This window comes from Perognathus longimembris, chromosome 24 (assembly GCF_023159225.1).
Source record: "Perognathus longimembris pacificus isolate PPM17 chromosome 24, ASM2315922v1, whole genome shotgun sequence".
NCBI lineage: Eukaryota > Metazoa > Chordata > Mammalia > Rodentia > Heteromyidae > Perognathus > Perognathus longimembris.
In genome coordinates, this window is record NC_063184.1 from 5,902,142 (window position 1) to 5,911,193 (window position 9,052).

Here is a 9,052-nt window from a genome sequence, read left to right on the forward strand (position 1 = left end):
TTGCCATATGGCCATGTCCACTGTTCCTTCCTGGGGGAGCCAGGGGCAGAGATAGTCTATAACCTCAAAAAATTCTTCTAGCCCTTTTGAACTAATCTTACAGCCTTTTTGCCTGAGAAAGGCCCTGAGGGCCATCAGAAAGAGCCACTTCTCTTTGCTCTGTTTTGCCACCATATTACATCACCTTCTCTTTTTCTTTTTCTTATTATTTTCCCTTTTTTATTTCAGTTCCAATACTGCACTTTGTGGTCCCTTTACCTGCTTACTTTTGTGTGCAAGAAATTCTTCCAATTATTTCCTCGGGTCCCTGTTCAGGTGCCAGATGTCACAGGCCAGCCGCAGCATGAACAAGGATTCCGAGGGGCAAGGAGATTGATGATGAAGGAGACTGAGAGAAAGCTGATTGAAAAACTCTTGCATCAAAATGTATAATTCACATCGAGCCATCTTTTAGCACACGCTGTAATCCCAGACACTCAGGAGGCTGACATCTCAGGACCACAGTTTGAAACCCCTGGGGGTGGAACTTGCAAAAAATGTTATGGCCAATTAAGCAGCAAGTGGTGGTTTGGCTCTAGCTGTAGAGCACTAGAATTGAGCACAAATGGCCAAGCAGGAGTGTACACTGCTGGACCTTTACAGGTTTCCACAGGAGAGAGTGGATGGGGAATTAGGTGCCATTTCAGGTGTTGGGAAATAGTGATAAGAAGCGGCTGTGTGTATGAACTTGTCAATTCTTGTCATATCAAAGAGCGAGTATTCCAAGATAAGGGATATCTATAGTCACATGGGTTTGGAAAAAGGGATAGAAAATGTAAATCCGACAAATCAATATGGGGGGGTGTTTAAGTCTTTTCATTAATTTTATTGAAAAATCAGAAAATGGAGAATGACTTTTAAGTGTCAAGATATGTTGAGCTGTGTGCTAGAGGTTCTCATTTGTAATCGTAGTGACTTAGGAAATGTATTTCTAATTAAGCAGGAAAAACCAGGCTGTACTGTGTGGCTCCAGTGTTAGAGTGCTAGTTTTGAAGCAAAATGCCATGAAGTGCATATGGGCCTGAGTCCCTGACCATTGTAGTCACACACACACACACACACACACACACACGAACACACCCATGCACATGTCTAAGATTCATTGAATGAAAGAAGTCAGGCTCAGAAAGAGAAGGGAGCAATATGTTCTTTCACATGCAATATTAGGTATAAAATAGGAACATAATATATTAAAATATATGGAAATGCACATATCCACTAACATATACACATGGTCACTTTTACTGAATGATTGTACATCTCAGGATAGAATTTCATGGTGCAACGTATCTGCAAAACAGATGGTACAAAAAATGAACACCAGAAAACTGAAGTACATTATCTCTGGGGTGTTGGTAAGTGTCATGGGGATGTGGAAAGGGCACATGAAGAAGAACTAGGTTGGTGGGCAAATACTACAAATATTCCATTTACATATGTGAAAATGGAAGTACTGAAGTCAGGGGACATGTGGGATGGATATAGATGACAAGACTTGTGGGAAACCATGACAAAAATCAAGAAGCATTGTGCCAGCTGATATATTGTGCAATAATTTTAAAAATTAATTTTTTCAAAAGGTAAAATTTCATGCCTTCTACCTTATTCACATTGTTACATTACATACATCATGACTAGAATTATGATGGATGAAAATCTTTTCATTCATGCAGCATCCTGTTTTTGTTCCATTTAGCTTACCTCTGTGCCATATGAGTATGCCCTTAAGTGACAATAACAAGTTTCCTGGTTTCTATCAGATGGCCCCAAAGGATACATCAATAGCCAGTGCCATGGTCTTATTACTGCTTCACTTCAGCTGGAATTGGGTGGGACTGATAACCTTACAAGATGAGAATGGTTTGTGGATTCTTCCTGCATTGAAAGAAGAAATGACCAAGAACAAAGTTTGTGTAGCCTTTGAGCTAGCATTCCCAAACCAGTCTATCTCTGATAGTTTGAAATTCATGGCATATTATAACCAGATTAATAAATCTTCAGTAAATGTTGTCATCATATATGCTGATAGTGAATTCCTACTATGTTTAATGAAATTTCTTGAGCAATTTTTAATAAAAAGCAAAGTTTTAATCATGTACTCAGAGTAGGATTTAACCATGGGAAAGAGATATTTCATGCTAAGTTCATTCCATGTACCTCTCATTTTTACACACCATCACCCAGATAGTTCTGGATTCACAAGTTTTGTCAAGGCAGTTAACCTTTCCAAATATCCAGAAAACTTTTTCCTTGCTAGGCTGTGGTTTCTGTCTTCCAATTGCTCAGTTTCTTATTGTGTAATGTGGGAAAACTGTCCTCATGATGCCTCCTTGGATTGGTTGCCTGAGCACATTTTTGACATGATGATGTCTGGAGACAGTCATAATATATACAATGCTGTGTATGCTATGGCCCAGGCTCTCCATAATATGCTTCTTCATCAAACAGATGTCCATGCAATGGGAAATAGGAAAGGGGTCATGCCTTCCCCTGAACAGGTAAGGCCTTCTGAGTTGGATGGCAAACACCAAGAAGAAATAAAGTAACTTTGTAGAGATGTTTCTTACTGTATGAAACTAAAACTATACTTTTTAAAATGTCTGTGACATTATCTACACATGTGTTTATGTGCTCTTCAGGAACAAGATATATTCCATTTTTCTAAAAAGTTTCTTTTTGCCAGTCCTGGGGCTTGAAATCAGGGTCTGCGCACTGTTCATTGATTCTTTTTTCTCAAGGCTAGCACTCTACCAGTTGAGCCTCAGTGACACCACTGGCTTTTTTTTTTTTTTTATGTTGTGGTGCTAGGGAATCGAACCCAGGGTTTCATGTATACGAGAAAGCACTCTAACCTTAGGCCATTATTCTCATCCATCTAAAAATATTTTTAGCTACAAATAACACCAACATGCTAATAGCTAATATTTCAAAAACCATAAAATCACATTTCCCTCTGCATTTCTGAGAATTTTTTTTTTTTTTTTTTTGCCAGTCCTAGGGCTTGGACTCAGGGCCTGAGCACTGTCCCTGGCTTCTTTTTGCTCAAGGCTAGCACTCTGCCAACTTGAGCCACAGCACCACTTCTGGCCATGTTCTATATATGGGGTGCCGAGGAATCGAACCTAGGGCTTCATGTATATGAGGCAAGCACTCTTGCCACTAGGCCTTATTCCCAGCCCTCCCTCTGCATTTCTTAAGTAATTCCAAATGACGACATCCTGCACCTAATTATTTATATTTCTCATAAGTTATCAAGTTTTGTTCTATTTTACATATTAAAATTTTACTAATCTCAATATTCTGTACGCTGGTCACAGGACCCTGAGAGTGTGTGATGCCTCTACTTTGTCTACACTGTCCTCCCCTCCAGTACTATCCTTGTTCCTTATTTGCTGGGTACTTCTTACAAATTTGGGTCTTCCCTGGGTGAGATGTAGCTCCTTCAGAGACAATCCCAAGTACTTAACTCCTACTTTGCCAAATCTTACTTGTGTCTTGGACATCTTTTTCTTTTAAAAATTTTCTCTAACAATAGTTTCCAGACTGTTAGAGCTGAGTAAAGATTTCTTTATATGTTCATTTTGTGGCCTTTCTTCCTGACAGACTCATTCTGACAGCTCCTAGTCTTCACTCTGTAACCCTTCATAAACTCAGATGAAACCTTATTCTCTCTCATCAAAGGCAAGCAACTGACACTTCTGACACTGCAACTTATACAATACCTTTCTTTTCTATTAACAAGTATTCTTAACAAGTGTTCACCAAGGACACACCCTGTCTGAAACTAAATAGCAATCTTGTAAATTTGAATCATCCCCCAAAGAGCACACTTTGCAACAACATTTTATACATTCAATTTTGAAAATGCACCCTGGTAGACATAATTGGTATCATTTCCATTGTAATAAACAAGCCATACAGTCTGAGGATTACTGTAGCGAACCCATCAATTAACAGACACTCTGGATGAGGGCCTACTCCATTAGGCAAACCAGCCATAATGGCCTGTGATAATACCACATCCTTTCTCTTTTCTAAGCTTCTCTATTTCCAATATAATCATACTACAATCATTAAGACAAAAATGTTCCTAGTTAGTTCCAAGTTGTTAGCTAATACAGTGGAAAAATTTATGGAACAAGTGTAGATGCTACGCCACAATAGGAACTGATAATTAGTTCATCCATTCTCTATCAGCATAGAATATTTCATCCCCAACAGGAAAATTATTAAACTATTTCTTAATAATTTTAATAGCTAAAATTATTAAATTATAACTTTTTAAGAGTACCTTGTTTCCCAAATTTACATGTATATATAAATAATAACAGTTTCTGTCAAGCCCTAAGAGTAGCAACTACCTGTGGAAATAAAACTGATGGGTCCCTGTACTTGTGAGGCCCTTGTGTGCAAACCCTACCTGCTAGCATACCTAGCATATGTACCCTGGTGCTTCATGGTCTGCCCTAAGGGACCTTGGTGACAACCTTTTCCAGAGGACATTCATAAATATAGACAGATATGAGGAATGCCCTCTTGAGACCCCAGGGTATAGTGACCAAAGATCACATTGCCTGTGTCATCTTGTTCATCTACTCTTAGCTAAATGACAAATAGCATGTGGTCGAGGCTCTAAAAAGAAAAGAAAAAAATGAATAAAATAAAATAAAAATTTACCAGTCTCAAACTATAGACATTCATAAAATTAGTGGAAAAATGTTGCTAGACAACTGGGAAGTGTCTCACTCATGACTATTTACATGGAATTGGTTTCTGTTGAAGCCTTTTATTTCCTTGCTGATTGACCAGGACTCAGAAAGGTTTTTTTTATTTCTCAATAGATTTTCTTCTAGGATACTTCTTTGTATATCTCTGCTATTCTTGAATAATTCTGAATGAGAAATTTAAGGCGATAAAGAGCTTCCCTTAGTGCAGTTTTTTCGTCTGAATTGTGGGATGTACATCATAAGACAATGTATCTGTTTCAGCTGCATCCTTTTCTGAAAAACATTTACTTTCACAATCCTGTTGTAGATCAAGTGCTTTTGCATGACAGAAGGAAATGGGATGCAGAGTATGACATTGTGAACTTTTGGAATTTTCCAGAAGGTCTTCCACTTGAAGTCAAAGTAGGAAAGTATTCTCCATATACTGCACATGGCAATCAGCTATCTTTATCTGGAGACATGGTAGAGTGAGCCATAGAAACTACAGTGGTGTGTTGGATCTGAAAATAATGATTTTAAGGACATATAAGCAAGCAAAATTCACCCTCAACATTTGGACCTAGTTGAGTGCCAGCATCTTACTTCTGTAATACTAGCTACTTACCTGGCTGAAATCTGGAAATCTTGTTGAAAGGTTGTGAAACTCTAGGCCAATTAACTATCAGTAAAGCTTGAAGTGGAGCTCTGGGTCAAGCATTAGAGGGCTAACCTTAAGCAACAAAGCTCCTGTAGACATAATAGTCTTTCATTTCAAGACATTTCTGACACATATGCAAAAATGTATACCCTGTATGATCAATCAACCAAAGTCTTATACATTTGAATATTCCCATTTAAGAAGCCCTATTGACTGACTGTTGAGTAGGAAAGGAACAGAATAATTAAAGAGGGCTGGGCTCTGGTGGCAACTGCATGTAATCCTATTTACTCAGGTGGCTGAAAACCTCTGATCTAAGATAGCAGGTCACTTTAATGCTCATCAGAGAAGAAAAGTCTGTGGGAATCTTATCTCTGTTAATTACCAAAAAGCTCAACTGGAAATTTGGCTCAAGTGGTAGAATGCTAATCTTTTAGCAAATAAATCTCTAAGGCAGTGACTAGACTCTGAGTTCAAGTCCCAGGATCGGCATGAAAAAAGAGTTTACGGTGTGTTTCTAAATATTTATTGAAAATGCTATTATAAAATCTAAATTGGATTTTTCTTAGCACTTTTAAATGCTGTGAAAAAGTATTGGAACAAACTCTTTATGTGTTTTATTTTGCTCCATTGTGGAAGTTCAATTTAATGGTTAGTTGCCAGTTACTCAGGCATCTTTAGTGAGAGGAATCACTGAAGGAGCCTGAGCTAAAAGAAGATTCTCACTGCTTGGACACTGGGTAAATTAAGAAGATATTGTGGTTCTGGGGTTCAAAGACCCCTAAAATGTGAGGTCAGTGCATTGCCTTACAGCAGTCTACTAAAGATTCAAAGAAAATTTTTCTACTTACTCCTCATCAATCATAAATGAGTAGGAGATAACATATAATGACATGAATTCAAGGAAACTCCATAGTGCTGGCCAATAGGACTTACTTTCTCACCATTAGTGTCCGCCTTTTAAAGGGCTCACAACTCTCAGTATTTCAACAGGCTAGTTAGAGCTTAAGGCTATAGAACATAAGCCTTTTGTGGTAAGATATGAAATCTATAACAGCATTTAATTAGATGACCAGATTTCTGTGCATACAATACAATGCTTAATAATCCTATTCTTTAAAATAATGAAATTTTGGGAATCTCAGCTAAAAGTCTGAACAGTTATATGCACATATCTGATTTCCCTCAGCTTCCTCACTCTATCTGCAGTGAGAGTTGTGGTACTGGATTCAGGAAATCTCCTCAGGAAGGAAAGGCTACTTGTTGCTTTGACTGCACCCCTTGCTTAGAGAATGAGATGGCTAATGGGACAGGTAAGTTCCTGAATTAGGAAGAACTTTATATATTCTCTCTGTCTCTCCCAGTGTCCCTGAATCTATGCAAACCAAAAGTTGTTTATTAGAATTGTAGCATCAAAGTTTTTCTTCCTTCACTTGGTAATTTAATTGTGGCCATAAAAGGCACTGCTCCTTGAAAAAAATTATGGGGTCTGAATTATGTGTAGGATTATTTTTTTCCACTCTGTTCTCCCCATTTTTATTCAAGTAATCATTGACATAAGTTTAACACCTATCATATGAAGTGCAAACCTTTTTAAAGATAAGGACCCCATTTTCTTCAAAAGAGCTTTAGAATACAAAGAAAACAGATCTTGCACAGATTTTTTTTCCTAGTTTCCAGAAATATTCTTGCAAAAGAGCAAGTGCTGTGGGTTGAGTTTTGTGTAAGAATCAGCAAGAAGTTATGTTCAGCATGAATTTAGGGTTTCAAAGAGAGATTTGATTTTCTGATGCCTACTGCTTTACAGATGAGTAGCAGTGATAAATATAGCCACTTCATGGAAAGTATAAATGGCTCCCATTTGTGTTGGACTCGTAGGAAACTGCATACTTGTGGATGAGGGGTTTCAGTAGAGCCCACAAGACTGAAAATAACTATGGCACACTAAGAGGCATAGAAAAAATATTTTTGGATATTAGAAATAGCAAGTAGTGGTATGTGTGAAAGTCACTTTTGGTAAAAAAAAATATAAAAGAGAATGTGGGAATGTTTGTTGAAATATGATGAAAACATAAATAATATTGAACAGGTCTGGTAATATTTGGTTATGTTTACTTTTATGTTAATAAGTATTGACATGGTAGAATGATCATTTTGAAGGGATTTTCTAATTTTTTTTTAAGTACTGAGAAGGGACTAATGATTATTTGACTTCCTTAGCAGATATGAAATACTGTGTGAAGTGTCCAGATCATCAGTATGCCAACACACAAAGAATCCAGGTTTCCTGGCTTATGGAGAGCCCTTGGTGATGGCCTTGGCCTGTATGGCTATTTGTTTATCTACACTCACAGCTGGTGTTCTTGGGGTCTTTGTGAAAGATCAGAACACCCCCATTGTCAAGGCTAAAAACCAGGTTCTCAGCTACATCCTGCTCATCACCCTCATCTTCTGTTTTCTCTGTCCCTTGCTCTTTATTGGTCATCCCAACACAGTCACCTGCCCTCTAGAGCAAACTACATTTGGAGTTGCAGTCACCATAGCTGTTTCTGCTGTCTTGGCCAAAACTGTAACTGTGGTTCTGGCCTTCAAGGTCACTTTCCCAGGGAGAAGGATGATGTGGCTGCTGGTGTCAGGGCCTCCTAACTTCATCATTCCCATGTGCACTCTTATCCAGGTGACTCTGTATGTACTCTGATTAGGGACTTCTCCATTCATTGACATAGATGTATACACAGAACATGGCCACATCCTCATCCCGTGTAACAAGGCCTCTCTCACTGCTTTCTACTGTGTCCTGGGATACCTGGTTTTCTTGGCCATGGCCAGCTTCACTGTGGCGTTTCTGGCCAGGAACATGCCTTACACTTTCAATGAAGCCAAGTTCCTGACCTTCACCATGCTGGTGTCCTGCAGTGTGTGGTTCACTTTCCTGCTTGCCTACCACAGTGCCAAGGGGAAAGTGGGTGGCTACTGATGTTTTTTTACATCTTGGATTCCAGTGCAGGGCTCCAGGGCTGCATCTTTGCCCCCAAGTGCTACATGATTTTTCTAAGACCAGATAGATATTTTCTGCATGCCTTCTGGGACAGAACCCAGACTAAAAAGAATAATCCCTCTTAGGATGAATCTTACATATTTGTTCAAACATAGAGAAGGTCTAGAGTAATTCTACTTCTTTCAATATATTTTTGGTTCCTTCTGTTTAGTCTGCACTTATCAGATCATCTCCACTCATATATTTTCACTGTTCCTAGTTTTCTAATTGGGCCTTCCTAATAGTATACATAAAATGTCTTTTTTGCTTGCAGTCTTAGATCTTAAACTTTAAGACTGGGTACTGTCACTGAGATTGTTTGTTTTTTGTTTGTTTTCTTTTGCTGGCTTTGCTTTTTGCTCAAGGATAGTTCTTTAAAACTTGAGCCTGAGCTGCCCTTTTGACACTGTGTTGGTTAACTGGAAGTAAGATTTTGTTTACTTTCCTGCCCAAGTTGGCTTTACATTATGATCAGCACATCTCAGCTTTGTGTGTAGCTGGATTCATGGATATTTTTCTAACTTTTAAAGTATATTATCTCCCTGTTCATACATCACTATTCTTAATGACAACTCATTAATATTTCCTCTTTAAAATATTCAACATTTTTAT

At 38.2% G+C, this 9,052-nt stretch overlaps 1 pseudogene; it reads left to right on the forward strand.

Annotated features, from left to right (window-relative positions):
* LOC125341338 overlaps window positions 1-8,526 on the forward strand; it is a 32,643-nt pseudogene extending 24,117 nt beyond the window's left edge.
* The last annotated feature ends 526 nt before the right edge of the window (window positions 8,527-9,052 follow it).